Source organism: Giraffa tippelskirchi, chromosome 6, assembly GCF_054371585.1.
Source record: "Giraffa tippelskirchi isolate mGirTip1 chromosome 6, T2T-mGirTip1v1.2.pri, whole genome shotgun sequence".
NCBI classification, from domain to species: Eukaryota; Metazoa; Chordata; class Mammalia; order Artiodactyla; family Giraffidae; genus Giraffa; species Giraffa tippelskirchi.
The window spans coordinates 121681250-121696796 of record NC_137280.1 but is presented as its reverse complement, the minus strand read 5'-3'; the positions used below and the strand labels follow the sequence as shown (position 1 = coordinate 121696796).

The window sequence follows — 15547 nt, the reverse complement described above, 5'->3', positions numbered from 1 at the left end:
TCATCTCCTTGGTGACTACCCTCCCCCTCACTGGTGCCCACCCCCCCCCCACCACCACGACTTCTCTCTACTGTTGGGAGCTGGTCCTGTGGGGAGCCTGGGAGGGTTCCTGAGGTTACTTGATTTTCACAGCTCACAGGTTTTCTTGATTGCATGTTTTGTAGATCCACATTTTTATCCCTGTAGCTGTCATTTTGCTTGACTTGCTTTTTCAGTCACTCAAAACAGTATTACTATATTGCTTTGGAATTGCTTGGTTGTTTTTTTTCCTTCATAAAGTTTCCATCAACCTAGGGAGAATCATAAATAATGAGAAGGATGGAAAATCACAGCTGACTCCACCCAGCCTCTCCCAGGTGGGCAGGCCCTAGCCCTTAGGACCGGGTGATAAGCCTGCCTGCAGTGACAACACCCCCTGCTGCTGTTCGCCACTCACTGTGGAGGCTGCCCTCCCTGCCCTGGGGTGAAATGGTGTTGTCCTCACTTTTACAGGTGAAGACTGAAGCTCACAAAAAGATTGTTCCTTAACTAAGATGGCACAGCCCCAAGTGAGAGGTGGATGTGAAGGGAGATTTAGCCAAACCCACACAGTATGGGGGCTTCCCCGGTGGCTCAGTGGTAAAGAGTCCACCTGCAAAGCAGGAGACGTAGATTCGATCTCTGGATCCAAAACATCTCTTGGAAGAGGAAATGGCAATCCACTCCAGTATTCTTGCCTGGGAAATCCCATGGACAGAGGCGCCTGGTGGGCTACGGTCCATGGGGTTACAAAGAATTGGACACAACTGAAGTGACTGAGCTTGCACACTCATGCACATGGTTTTGGTTTTTGATCAGTACTTGAAGTATATGAAATACTGAACCTTCCTGGTTAACAGTAGTGGATTGCACAAACATGGTGCATTGGTAGGGTGTCTTTGAGTGATTGGCTAGAACTATTCTTTAACTGACCTAGGATGTCGAACTCCTGATTGTCCTCGTCCTCCAGGGCTTTCCCCTTCAGCCATCACTCTAACCTCCACCCGGTGGCTTCACCCCAAACCAAACCATGACGTCATCTGTGACTCCTCATTTTCTATCATCCCCTCCAGCCAGTTCATTAGCAAACCTTGTCTCTCTCTTTTTTAACTGAACAAACTTGACATGTGACATTGTGTTGCATTATTTCAGTATATTTATATATTGTAATATGGTTGTTGTCTTAATGATATTTATCACATTATATCCATATAGTATAATATTATTGTCTATGCCACAGCCAGTCCCTCCCATCAGGAAGCTTCTACAAATCTCTTATCATCATCCATCAGAGGGGAGACAGAATGAAACCATAATCACAGAAAACTAACCAAACTGATCACATGGACCGCAACCTTGCCTAACTCAGTGAAACTGTGAGCCATGCCAGGTAGGGCCTCCCAAGACGGATGGGTCATAGTGGAGAGTTCTGACAAAACGTGGTCCACTGGAGAAGGGAATGGCAAATCACTTCAGCATGCTTGCCTTGAGAACTCCATGAACACTACAAAAAGGCAAAAAAATGTCCAATAGTCTGTACATTAAATCTCTTTGGCTATTTTACTACTCGTTATAATTTGTACCCTTAAATGGCATCAGTCTTACCCTCACCTTCCATCCCCTAGTAACTACTATTTTACTCTGTTTTTTTCACATTTGATTTTTTAGATTCCACATATAACTGATACGATACCACACTTGCCTTTCTCTATCTGCCTTAGGTCAATTACCATTGTGCACTCAAGGTCCATCCACATTGTCACGCACAGCAGGACACCCTCCCTTCTTGTAGACACAGCATACCACCTGGCAATGCCACTGATGGGAAAGTACCCAAAGGAAATGATAACAGGCATTTGATAGGATAGATGCACCCTCACATTTGGGGCAGCACTGCAATGGCCAAGATATGGAAACCATCCAAATGCCCATCAGCATATGAGTCAATAAAAAGCCTTGTCTTTTTTCCCTCCAAACTGTATCCTGATATGACCTCTCACCACCACTGCTCCTCCTCCAGCACTGGTGCGGACTACCATTGTCCTGGCCTCTTCACTGCTCCCTCTGTTTCCATCCGCACTGCTCACAGGGCCACTCAGAGAGCAGTCGAAACACCCTGTTTGCTTCCCATCACTTGAAGAATGACGTCTGAAATCCTTACCCATCTCCCCCAGGATCTCTATGATCTGGCTGCATCTTACTATGCATCTCTCTCCACTGTTCTGTCTGGACACCTTGATGCACTTTTCTCTCCCCAACATTCCAAGCTGGTCCCACATCAGAGAGTTAGTGTGTATGTCCTTTCCTCTGCTGAATGTTCTTCTTCCAGAAATTCACATGGCCATTTCCTCCTTCACATAACTAGTTCTTCATCCTTCCAATCTCAGTTGAAAAGTTCCCTCCGATACCACACAACAGAGCCAGCCTCACCCTCAGTTACTTGTAGTCCATTGCTCTGTGTTCTTCATACTGATTACCTGGATTTATTTAAGAACATATTTTTATTGCTGCTCAAGGTTTTATGCTCCCTGGAGGCTGGGACTGTGTATGCTGTGTTTCCTGCTGAGTTCCTAAAATAGTGTCTAACATGTGATGGATGCTCACTGAATATTTGTGAACCGAAGAGTGAATGATCAAACGGAGTAAAGAATTCTCAAAATGTGCCAGAGTAGCTACTAGCTAGAGCTTTGGGCTTCTTTTAGTCCAGAAGGTTGGAGATGGGGCAGGGGGTTGCGGAGGAAGAATCCTGTTCTTCTGCCTAGTGAGGAAGATAGCAGCCTCTTCCGATTATCCTTCTGGGAGACGAGGGAGAAAACAGAAGCTTGATCCTGAATACAAAGATGCTGTTGACACTGATCAGAAACTAGTGTGTGCCAACACTCTGCCTGAAAGAGTCAGGAGGAGAAGATGGGAGTGACCAACACTCCATCCATCCATCCATCCATCCATCTCTTCTTCATTCATCAGGAATGAAGTTGGTGCTTGTTCCTCTCTAGGTCCTGGAGGAGGAAAAATGTGTTAGGTGATCTCCCTGCCCTCTTAGAATCTGAAGGGGAAATCGACCAGTCACATTAAGTGGTCTGATAAAGGTAGGCATACACAGAACACCATGTGGGCACACAGGATGTCATCTGACCTCACCTGGGCAATCAGAGAGGGCCTCCTGAGGAGGTAGCAGCTGAGCTGCATCCAAGAAGGGTACGTGGCACGGAGAGCAATGTGGGCAAAAGCATGGATGCAGGAGCAAGCCCTGGTTGTGCCAACACCCTTCACACACCTGGAGCAAACTCCACACCTCCTACAGGCACAGCCCCTAGGTCACTCCCTTAGGAATGCCTTCCCTGATGCCCTGGAGCTGGCCAGAGCCATTAAATGTTTCAGAAGCATCACATACCTTTATTCTTGTCATTTACCAGAAGTGTCATCTTATTTTGTATTTGTAAAAGTGTTTGATTAGTTTCTCCCTCTCCCAGTAAACTATGAACAGCTTGGAGTAGTCACCATATTTGTTTTTGGCTGGCTGCTTGCATGATGCCTGGCACGGACACATGACTCAGTAGGTGCTTAAGTATCAGAAGGCAGGTGGGTGGGGGTTGGGGAGAGATGAGGCCAGAGAGGTGGTCAGGGCAGGTCATGAAGGTCTCTGTGTGGCCTGCCATGGCACTTTTCAGGAAAATAATGGAAATATGAATTTATCATGTCTATACAGGCTGACATGGCATGGGGAGTCTTTTTTGTCTCAGTGTAAGGAAAAGCTTTGTGAGCAAGTAGAATAAAGAGTATCTAAGGACCATCCCCTGGAGAAGGAAATGGTGAACCACTCCCTTATTCTTGCCTGGAAAATCCCATGGACAGAGCAGCCTCACAGGCTACAGTGTTGCAAGAGTCAGACACGACTTAGTGACTAAATCACCAAGGACAAATGAATTCTCCTTAGGCAAAGAGCTTTCAGGTATAGAAAAAGGGGTTAATGAACTTTAATTCACCATCCAGGTACATGTACCACTGTGCCCAGCTTCATGACCAGCCCTGTGCCCAGCCCCAGGGATGACAAACATAAGCAATTCAAGGTTCCTGCCTCTCCATTGGGAGAACAGGGCTGACTCCTGATCCCCTAGCAGTGAGCAATCTTGGACCGCTGAGGCGGAGGGAAGCTCAGAGAGCCCAAGAGCCAGCAGTTAAATTAAATGTGGCTGTCCACAGAACTGTTATTTTTATTTGTCTTTACCCAGATACCAGACATAGAGGCTGCCGGTGGGCCCGTCTCTCAGTGGAAATGTGCACAGGCCTTTTCCAAGTACAGCCCAGGGCATTCAGCTGCCTGGTATTGATGCTTTTTTATGAAGGGGGTTGTTTCTTAGCTTCAGCTGCGGCAAGGGTTTTATCTTCTTAGTTTAATGTCACCCTTGGGAGGCTCTTCTCGTCCTGGCTGGGCCCTGTTTCACTTTATATCCCTGGCAATCTCCTCCAGTGCCTAGCAGCTAGTATGCTCAGTAAATGCTGGTGGAAAGAAAGGATGGAGTAGAGAAGAGAGAGTCCATGGGAATATGGAGGAGGTGACTTTCAGGTTGTCAAATTTAGAAGCACAGTCCCCATGCTCATAAAGAAGCAGATTGGTGAGATCTATCTTTGAATCCCATTGGCCATCTTCACCGTGCCCTCCCTTTGTGTTCCCCTGTCATACTCAGGCCCTGAACATAGAGGGGTGAAAAGGGAACTTGCAACCAGATTTTCATTGTTCTTGCATTGCCTTTTTTCCTCTGGATCTTGGCTCAGTTCCATGGCTGTATAAGCACTTAAGGAGGTGAAGGAGAGATGGAAGGTGGCTGGAATCTGAAACTGAGCTAGCGAGGACCAGAAGAAAGAAAACTGCTTCATGATGATGACAGGTGCCTGAGTCTCAGGAGATTCACGCATCTTGTCGAGGCTCCTTGCTTAAAAGCCCAGGGGAACAAAGGGGTTTTCCTTTCACAAAATCTCCCTATTCTGTTTGTGCTATCACTCTTCTTCTCTCCCAGCGTGGGGACTGTGGAGCATTTGAGAGGTGCTTCATGCTTTCAAGATGAAACCACATGGCAGCTGAATGGGACTGACTCTGCTCTTTCATTAACTTCACTTGGCAGAAGGGCTTGCTGAGTTCTGGTCCCCAAGCCTGGGATGCTGTGGGGAGGATGCAGGTGGGTTGGACATGGCACCTGCCTTTGAAGAATTGTCAATTTTAGCTGCCGCCTATTGATACTTCGGCCATCTGTACTGTGAGCAGCACTGAGGCAGAAGTTCGAGGGTTCCCAAGCCATCTAGATCTGTGTGTCAGATGCCTGCCAGGCATAGAGCAGGGCGGCCTGAATATGGCCAGAGGCAGAGCTAGGGAATGAAATGCTCTCTTCCAGGCCAGGATGAGTGAGGCATCGTGGGGTGGATAACAGAATAGGGATTCTTCTCTTTCTCCCCTTGTGTCATGACTTGTGGAGGTGTTTGCTGGCTAATTGTTTCTCTGCGAGAAGTTTGGAAATTACACAGCAATTTTGTCGACAAAGGGATGAACTTCAAATTGCTGTTTTGCAGAAAGTGGTTTTGTTCTTGTGGCAAGCTCAACCCTTTCTCATTGAAACAGAACCTTCAAACTAGCATCTCGTCTCACATGGGAGTTGCACGTTTTGTTAGAAAAAGAGTTGCTTCCATTTCTGTTTTTCTAAAGGATAGACCATCTCCACATTGATTGTGTGATGCCATTTCTCCATGGATTCCCAACTAAGTCAGAAAGCAAAAAATGACTAGCATCCATTTATTAGAGCCTGTGCTTCTCCCCCAGCTGATTATTTGGGGAGGAAAAGCTCCAGCTGATGGCCTCAGTCACATTCCTGGCTCATTGTCCTTTTCCTCCTTCGTACTCACACTGTGGAGCTCTCTTTTGTAGTTATAAAGCCCTCTAACCCAGGGCTTCAGAAAGCATGTTTAGAAACGTAAGGATTTCAAAGCTTCCTCTCAATTTCTTATTGAGAAAATGATCTCCATCTTGTCTTACTTATCTTGTTATTAAAAGTTAGTGTAGATTTGGCTGTTTTCGTCTCGCCTAAGGTGATGCATCTGATGGAGCGTTGAGGTTGAGCAGACATCCAGGCTCCGCGGAGAGTCATTCTTTAGTAAAGCCTTGTCCATTTTGCGTGGCTCTGCCTGGTGACTCAGGGAAGTCTGGTTGGGCGAGGTCCCTGGGGAGGCGCTGAGAGATACAGCATAGCCCTCCATGCTTTGGGTGTGAAGGAGACCTTGCTGGCATCCCACTGCCCTCTGATCACTGGCACCAAGGCCCTCAGTAGTCACACTGCGGCAGGTGCAGGAGAACGAGAAGGATGACCACATCTGAGAAATTAACATGTTAGCCTCTAGGGTTCCTGCACCCAGTATGAGATAGGAGCCATCACTGTAGTTTTGAGTCTGGAAAGTGAAAGGCATTGCTACTTGCTTTCCCCAGCTAGTCAGAGAGTTAGAAGATGCTGTTGAGGCAGGGTGGCTGTGGAGGTTATTGGTTTTGTGTTCTTCCAGTTGGATTCAAAGGGAGTGGTGGGAACTGTGATGGGATGGGGAGGGGTGGGAAGCCGGGCAGGGTGGCAGTGCCTTGGCTCTGTTGGAACAGACCCTCTTTTCCTCTCCCTGTGCCTGCATGGTTGTGCTCCCTCCCTGTTTCTGCCCCTCCCCAGTTCTCCAGTGCCTCTCTTTGCCACAGCCAGAGTGCTCCTCCTGGCCTCTTCTCCTGGCACACGGGCTGTGCGTCTCCTCACCTTGAGCAGATGCAGCAGCTGTTGCTTCTCACAACAGTTCCTCTGACTCCAAATTGAATTTGAAGTCCCTTTCCTAATCTCTGTCTTTTCTCCTGATCTCCCATGTGCCTCATTCTTTCCAAATCCACAGAGTTTTGTACCAAGATGCAAGGTCACCCTGAAGACATCTCCCCACTGGGGTTTTCCATCTGTCAAACTCCACAGTGCTTAAGGTCACTCGCCTTGGTCTACCATGTAATGGTGGCCAATCTGGTATGACATGCTGGGAGATGTGTTTGTTAAGCTACTTGGAAGCTCTTTGAGGGCAGTGACTGTGACTTTGCCACTTCTGTGTGTATCTCTCAACATGTCGTCTCCACCTAAACAAGTGATTGGCCTGACCAGCTGAGAATATCCAGAAGGGTTGGCAAGAGGTGAGGCAGGGGGATTACTAAACTTTCTCTAAGACATTGATAGGTTTCCATTCTGGTACAGTTATTTTTGTCTTCATTTGTAAATGCTTTGGAGCAAGTTGATCAGGTGATTTGTATCCACAAGTAAAAACAATCCCATTGGAGAGACAGATATTCTTTGTCTTGCAAGTCCCTGAGAGATTACTGAGAAAATGGAAAACATACAACCCACTCACACTAATAAAACCAGTGGGGTTAGGAAGTTAAATTTTCCTAAGGAATATGCAGGAGGCAGGGATGTGACTTCAGACTCCTAACACTGCTCAGAGACTCCAGTCACATCCCTTGGAAGGCTTTAGGAGCAGCAGATGGAGCCCCTCCCGGGAGAGGAATCCACATCAGTCTTGGGGTGGGGTGTTCTGTTGGGTTGTGAAGACACAGTGCACTTGAGTTGGATGGAAGCCTAGAACCCAGCTAGTTAAGCTCCTCCTTATCCCTACTCCCTCCCCTAAGAATGTTTACAGATGCGGGAGCTGAGACCAGAGAAGTCAGGTTATTGTCCAAGTAGAGATTAGAACCTGAGTCACCTGACTTCCACCTGAGAGCTTTTCATAGGAGGGTGATAAAGGCTTCCAGACGCCAACTGGCTTCGAGAAGCATGCAGTGTCACCAGCCCCAGCAGAAATCCTGAGTGGGAGGTTCCAGTTAAATAGAGCTTCGCACGCATTTCCCCTGGTTCATATTTTTTCTCTTTCTCTAGTCAGAGAAAGAGACTGTTCCCTCAGTCTGTTCCCGGACTTCCTTGGAGACTCCTCAGTGTTCTCCCTCCCGCGTGGTGTGAGGAACCCTCTGTGGGCTCCCTGACAGATCCGGCTGATGCTGCACTTCTGTCACCAGCTTCTCCTACATCTCATAGTCACAGGGCTCCCCGGATTTCCTGCCCTGACACATTCGATGGGAGAGATGCTGCTTCACAGAGAAGCAAAACCTCCAGCCCTCACCACCGTACTGAGGCCTGAGGATGCAGGGTTTTGAGGGCAAATGATCTTGAGGAGATAGCTCTTTCAGAGGAACTTGATGGCATGGATAACAGTATCAGTAGTGATGATTATGAAGATAAAATAGCTGTTGTTTATTGACTGCTGCACCATGCCAAGAACTTTATCTCTACTTTCTCACTTAGTGTTGTTGCTGTTCAGTCACTAAGTCATATCCAAGTATTTGCGACCCCACCAACTGCAGCATTCCAGGCTTCCCTGTCCTTCACTATCTCCCAGAGTTTGCTCAAACTCATGTCCATCGAGTCAGTGATGCCATCCAACCATCTCATCCTCTGTAATCCCCTTCTCTTCCTGTCCTCAATCTTTCCCAGCATCAGGGTCTTTTCCAATGAGTTGGCTCTTCGCATCAGGTGGCCAAAGTGCTGGAGCTTCAGCATCAGTCCTTCCAATGAATATTCAGGGTTGATTTCCTTTACAGTTGACTGGTTTGATCTCCTTGCTTTCCAAGGGACTCTCAAGAGTCTTCTCCAGCACCACAGTTAGAAAGCATCAATTCTTAGGCCCTCATCCTTTTTAACTGTCCAGGTCTTACATCCATACATGACTCCTGAAGAAACCATAGCTTTGACTAGATGGACGTTTGTTGACAAAGAGATGTCTCTGCTTTTTAATAGCTATCTAAGTTTGTCAAAGCTTTTCTTCCAAGGAGCAAGTGTCTTTTAATTTTGAGGCTACAGTCACCATCTTCAATGATTTTGGAGCCCAAGAAAATAAAGTCTGTCACTGTTTCCATTGTTTCCCCATCTATTTGCCATGAAATGATGGGGCCAAGTGCCATGATCTTAGTTTTTTGAACATTGAGTTTTAAGCCAGCTTTTTACTCTCCTTAGTACATAGCCCAAGGTCAGTGGTACTTACCCTATTTTCTGGAGTAAGATATTAAAGCTCAAAGAGTGGAGGTGACTCGTCTGAATTCATGTGTCCAGGACACATCCAACCTACTCAGAGCCTCTTGGGCAGAGCAGAGGTCTGAGAGGAGGAGGCCCTTTAAGATATATCCTAAGGATGTGGCTGTCACCTTAAGAAGGAAGGTCACTCAGTGACCCTACTGCCCTTGGGTCCTGCTGCAGTTAACCAGCTGAAAGGGAAAGAAGAAGGGGCTGTGAACTGCTCTCTTCATTCTCTTTAGGAAGCGTTTCTTGGTATATCCCTATTGTATTGATTTAACTCATTTCGATAAATATCTTCAAGGATTTCCTCAGCAACTGGGGAAATGACAGCTTGTTACATAATAGGAGTATCTGATTAGGACTCAGGAAACATTAGTCAAGTCTCAGCTTTACTTCGTATTTTTCTGATACCCTGTGACAGATCACGTGATTTCTCTGAGTCTTGATTTCTTCATCTGTCAAAGAAAGCTGATGATGCCAAGGGTGCTGCGAGCATCTTCGTTCAGTTTCTGCACTTAAATGAGGGCCGATTGGGGGCCAATGAGCCCTTGACGTGTTAGAATCTTTGGAGTGGCTTCTTTTGTCCCTTATGAGAAAACTTGTGGTTGTATGGGGTATGGCTTGTGGGGAGAGATGGCAGAAAGGCTCAGAGGGAAAAGGGGTTCAGGAAGAAGTTCTTTGGGTCCTTTGCAGGGTTCAGGTATCATCAGCTGGCCAGAAACAGGTTAACCTAGGGAGTGGGACGGTAAGATGCAGGGCTCTTCTTGGTGAGGAAAAGGGAAGAAGACCAGATGAGGAGTCCCTGTGATCGCCATTCTGTGAACATTTGTACTTTACTTCATTTGTCTTTAATTGAACAGCCCTTGATGTAGCTGTCTCGTTGCCTCCAGTCTGCAGACGGGAGAAGCAGACCTAACAGAAGGCAGCTGAACTGGGATTAGGGTGAGGTCTGCCAGACTGTGAGGCCCTCAACCCCAGCCCTGAATGGCCCTACCTTATAGCGACAGGAAGGGATGGGCTTGTGTTGATGAAACAATGGTCAGATGCAATTTTCCGCTCATCAGATTGGCAGGTATTTTAAGAACCAAGCATGCTTACCTTGGATGTTGATTGTGAGGTTCAAATGAGCTCATGAGTGCAAAGCTCTCCTTTCAGCTGGCATTGTACTCATGTTTCTGCTGCTGTCATCATCATTAGGTGTCCACTTCCATAATGGTTGAGCAGGAGTGGTGAGGCCATTCTTCTGTACAGGTGTTCACCTGGCTTTATCCTTCTTTGTTCCCATGTGAAAGGTAAGGTTTTTCCCCCCCAGTGTAGAGAGCAAAGGTGCTCTTAATGCTTACCAGCAAAGGAGCTGTTAGTGTTCATCAGTGTCCTGGTGAACATGGATCTCTCTCTCTGACCACACCTCCCTCCTTCTAGTGTGGGAGCGTCAGGAGGGGAGTGGCTTACACCTGCTACAGATGGCAAGTGGGATCATCTCACTGGAGCTGAACTTCTGCTTGGAGAAATGTCACTTTCCTGCTTTTGCCTCCCAAATGCCTGAGAGCTGTGGATTGTTGTGGCCCTAAATTTAAATCTTGATTTTTTTCCTTTTTAGTAACTTATAGGTCCTTTCTGACAGCTACCATTAGGTCCACTTTACAGGCACTGTCCTCTGTCACCTGTCCTGCATGTGTGTTGGGGGGGTGGTGAGGGTCAGGTGGGGTACTTCTCAATGGTGCTGCTTAGGGAACCCTCTGATGGGTGACCTCCTCTCATGTTTTGTTGCTCTGGATGCCAAAGGTCCCTCCTGTTAGAATCACGCATTTGCCTGTCTTCTAGATACCAGGAAATTTCACTTTTCTTAGTACTAGCTTTATTGCTTTGTTCTGATTACAATTATAAAGATGCAGAATATTTGTATGATGTGGACAATTGTATGTTTTGTCTAAATCCCCTGTCTTTTGCAGATGGTGGGTCTCTAAAAGGGTTCTTAGCTTCCTTAGTGGCATATGAATATGAGGAGTCAGAGGAGAGACATTGGAGCCAGTGAAGTGGGGGCTGCCCTGGAGGGCTGAAGCAGAGATCGGGTCCATGGCAGCTGAAGGGGAACTTCTGGGGGAGACTGAAGAACCTAATAGAGATATTCTGTTGCTTTAGGTTCAGGGGCTGGTGGTACAACTTTCTCCTCTGTGGCCCTACAATGTCTTCAGCAGAACATTCGTTCGCGCTAATGCTTCTTAGAAGACTTATTGTAGGCAACTGGAGTGACAAGTCCCTCCCTAGAAGTGGCTTCTTAATGTCCCCCTGGACTGCTCCTGCTTCAACTGGTTCTGCCCCGCCCTGGGTATTTGCTGTGTCCCCGCAACATCTGAGCCCCCAGAAGGATGCTCAGGCCACCACCCTCCAGGAGCTCACAGCCTCCCAGGGAGGGGAGGGTGCTCCTCTGCTGTGACTCTGGGTTGAACAGGGAGTTATAGGCTGTGTGCTCCTCCTGCTTTACAGTCCCCGGGTCCCTCTGGCTTCAAGGCACACTTGTGTGCTCAGCACTGTTGTTACAAGTACAAGGGGGCAAAGCCATCTGGTGGGGATGGAATTTACGGCCTTTTTAAGGATGACAAGTGAAGTGACTCAGTCACTCTGGGCACAGTCTCAGAAGTGGAATGGAGGCCGCAGGACAGCCACAGCTGTTCATGTCAGCATGAGTGGCAGGCGGTGGGTGGCAGAGAGGGTGAGCTCTGACCTGGTGCCAGGCACTGGGCTGAGCCCTGACCGTAGCCCCGACTGATCCTCACAGCACAAGGAGACAGGTGCCACTATCAACCCCACTTTCCAGAGGCAGAGCCTGAGGGTCAAGTGACACACTCAGGGTCATAGACTGAGCAGACGAGAGCTGGGATTTGAGTCCAGGTTTGTCTGCCTCCGAATCCTTTCCTCTCCCCGGCGCTGCCTCATTCCTGACACAGTAAGATTCTTCCTGTGTCGTCGTTCACTCCTGTCATACCAGAGGAGTGGAAGCCTGGTGAGCTTCCATGGGCAGGTGTGGGGTGGGGGAAATGTGTGCCTGAATGTAACCAGTGTTGCCCAGCACTCACGAGCCCATGCTCTGTGTTTGGTGTTATGCTGAGCACTTTCTACTTTATACACATCGTTTCATGTTAATTTTGTCCTAGTATCTGGCTTCCTTCTCTAGAATATAAGCTTTGAGAGGACAGCAGCTCTGCCTGTTTTGTTCCCTGCCGTATCTGTGGCTCCTTGAACACTGCTAAGCACACAGTGGGGCTTCCCAGGTGGCGCTAGAGGTAAAGAACCCGCCTGCCAATGAAGGAGACTAAACAGACACAGATTCGACCCCTGGGTCAGGAAGATCTCCTGGAGGAGGAAATGGCCACCCACTCCAATATTCTTGCCTGGAGAATCCCATGGACAGAGGAGCCTGGTGGGCTACAGTCCATGGAGTCGCAAAGAGTTGAACACGACTGAAGCGACTTAGCACACACACAAGCACACAGTCGGTGCTCAACAAACTTTAGTTGAACAAATGGATTACAGCAGCCACCGAGACAGTTAAGAATTATTGCCCCCATTTTACATATTAGGAGAGTAAGGCACGGGAGGCATAATTAGTTTTCCCATGGCTCAGAAGTCTGGAGCCAGGGAGGATGGGGACCCAGCGTGTTTCATTCTAGTGCTTCTGCTTTAACCACTCAGCTCTTCCCTGGGCATCAGCCCTGTGGTTCCCAAGGGTTTGAGTGGCTGATGGATGGGCTTCCTGTGAGCCTCACAAGAGGCACCATCCTAAGACAGCAGAGGGAGGGAGATAATTGATGAGCTTAATTATCTGTGGCAATGACATGATGAGGGTGCCACCAGGGGGGTGCTTCTTTAGTTACTAGGCAGCACAGAATTCCTTGAAATGGGAGGGAGCCCATTGCAATGGGCTGCCACGAGATGGGAGCTGTCCCATTTGGTTCACAGAGGTCTCCCCCGAGCTCGGTGTTACAGTGTTGGAAAAAACGCTCAGCTGTATGAAACACAAATTATACTAGATGGAGAACAGCTAGCTTCTCGGAGATCACAGTTGGCCTTCGTTAATGAATTTTGGCCTGATTAACACAGGTTCTGGATTGACATCGAAATATGCAAGGAGAAACTTGGTCGGGGTGGGAGGAGACTAGTTTAAACTCTCTAACTTTGAAATCAGGGGAAGGAAAGGCTTGTGTGAAGCCTGGAGCTGAGGACTGAATGTGTAATAAGCTCCTAGATCTTTGAAGCTGCACTGCTTTGCTCAGACCTCTGTAGACTAAGGCCCAACCCAGACTCTAGGGCCTTCTTGGCCCCATTCCATTCTCAAGGACGCATGGCCAGTGGGGGATCTAAGGCTGAAGGACCCTCAAAAGCGGTACCAGCTGCTTTTCTCGTGGCCCATTCCCACAGGTCCTGGGTAATTGTCATGCATCCTCATCTAAACCCATCATCCCCTGCAGTCTTTACCAGGACTTTCAATGGCTTCTTGCCTCCAAGCATGCCTTCTTATAGCTGTGTCCCTATTCCTCCCCTGCCTCCCTGTTGGCTCAGATGGTAAAGTTTCCGCCTGCAATGCCGGAAACTTGGTTTTGATCCCTGGGTCGGGAAGATCCCCTGGAGAAGGGAATGACTACCCATTCCAGTATTCTTGCCTGGAGAATTGCATGAACAGAGGAGCCCGGTGGGCTATAGTCCTTGGGGTCAAAAAGAATCAGACACGACTGAGAAACTAACACTTTCACTTGCCTGGAGCCAAGTCAGTTGCTCACCCCTTGGATCTACCTACGTGACCATCCCACCCGCCTGGTTGGGTCCTGACGTCTCATCACGAGCCTGTGCTTTTTGCAGGTGCCGGGTGTGTGTGCTCCCTTTGTCCCTGAGGCTGACTTTCTAGTTTTAGATCCATCTCTCTCTGTTCATCCCAAGGAGTTAGGCAGGTGCCTACTCTTCAGTATCAGATACCTACACCTCACCTACCCATGAAAGTTTGCCTGTGTCATCATGACCATCTCAGGATCACTGGGGATATAATTTTGGCCTCATGATAAACAAAAGATGGGAGGGTCCCCGTGACTGATGGGACTTAGACATTTCTGGCCATGGGATGAGCAGTGGGAAGCATCAGCTCATGCTTGTATCACAGGGCTGAACTGGGGCCAGGGTCAGCTTCGTGCGGCACCTGGTCTAGCTGGTTCTCCAACCTCAGGTTTTGAAGAAATGAGATGAGACTTGTTGGGGGAAACCCGTGTACACAAAAGAAAGGGAACATGACAGACTTTTGTCTGGCCCTCACCAGTTTCGGAGAATGAACGCTTGCAAGGGCATTTTATTACTTCAGTGTATTTCTCACAGAGGTGATGCCAAGCAAAGAAAATCCTCTCTGAGTTATATGGCTTTTTCGTTCAGCCCTACAGGATCTTTCATCTCTAAGCAGTAAAATCAGGCAGTAATTCAAAGTTTAAGTTACTGTTTCATTTTAAAAATATCACCTTAATCTTTTTGCACTTGGTCAAAGTCCACTTTGACATTTTTGGTCATCTTTATCTACAGCTTTATTTTGTTGGCTCTTAGGAACATATGTAGGCTTTATTCAGAAAAGCATTTGGGATTTATATTCTAAAGCAAGCAAAGGAGGAGGGAGGAAGAAATTGGACTGAAGAGCAGATGTAAAGTGAGGCTGAATGGCTGGCGATGGTTATCTTACGTGAGGCCGTGATGAGATGTTAATGGCTTTTTTTTGACCTTGGCAGGTGTTAGCTTTGGGAAAGGAGTTGGTGGATACGCTTAGCTGGCATCTGTTTTCTCATTCTTCAGAAGGTCAGGGACTGCTGGGGATGTGACCTGGACGGGTTATCACTCTGGAAATCTGCTGCTTCTCTCTGTCTGTGTTTCTCCTCCCTCATCTGTGGATTCTCTGTGTCCACCTGAAGAGAGGGGTTTTTATGAAGAGGCTCTATGAGAGGTCATTCCTTCAGAAACCAAGCCTCAGAAGCCTGTCTCTACAGCCTGTTTGTGATGACAAAGAAATGCAGTCAACACGAGGCAGGTGCCCAGGGACCACCCCTCGGAGATGCCCAGAGACAAGAGACAGCACATCCTCCTGCTGAGGGAACCAGAACAAAAAGGTGGTTTCACTGTTTTCTGAGCCCCAGATGATTAAGTCCCTATGAAGCCTGCATTCTCTGGAGTGCAGAACAGGAAAAAATTAGTTTGCAGCCACACAGGATAGGCTTCACTGGGCTGCTTTGCAGAGGTTGTGGGTCTGATACACACTTCTTGCTCTGACCTTCCTTCTCACTGGGGATGTGGTCCTCCCAGCCTTTTGGTGGCTGTGAGCTGCTCTCTCTGCTATAGCCACTTCTAAGGTCTGTGGTTTTCTCCCCTCATTTCTCCAAGAA

At 47.9% G+C, this 15547-nt stretch overlaps 1 protein-coding gene across 7 annotated transcripts in view; it reads left to right on the top strand.

Moving 5' to 3' along the window:
- Positions 1-15547, top strand: part of SPOCK1 (SPARC (osteonectin), cwcv and kazal like domains proteoglycan 1) — a 653451-nt gene that overhangs the window by 504645 nt on the left and 133259 nt on the right. The gene's annotated exons all lie outside the window — the stretch shown is intronic.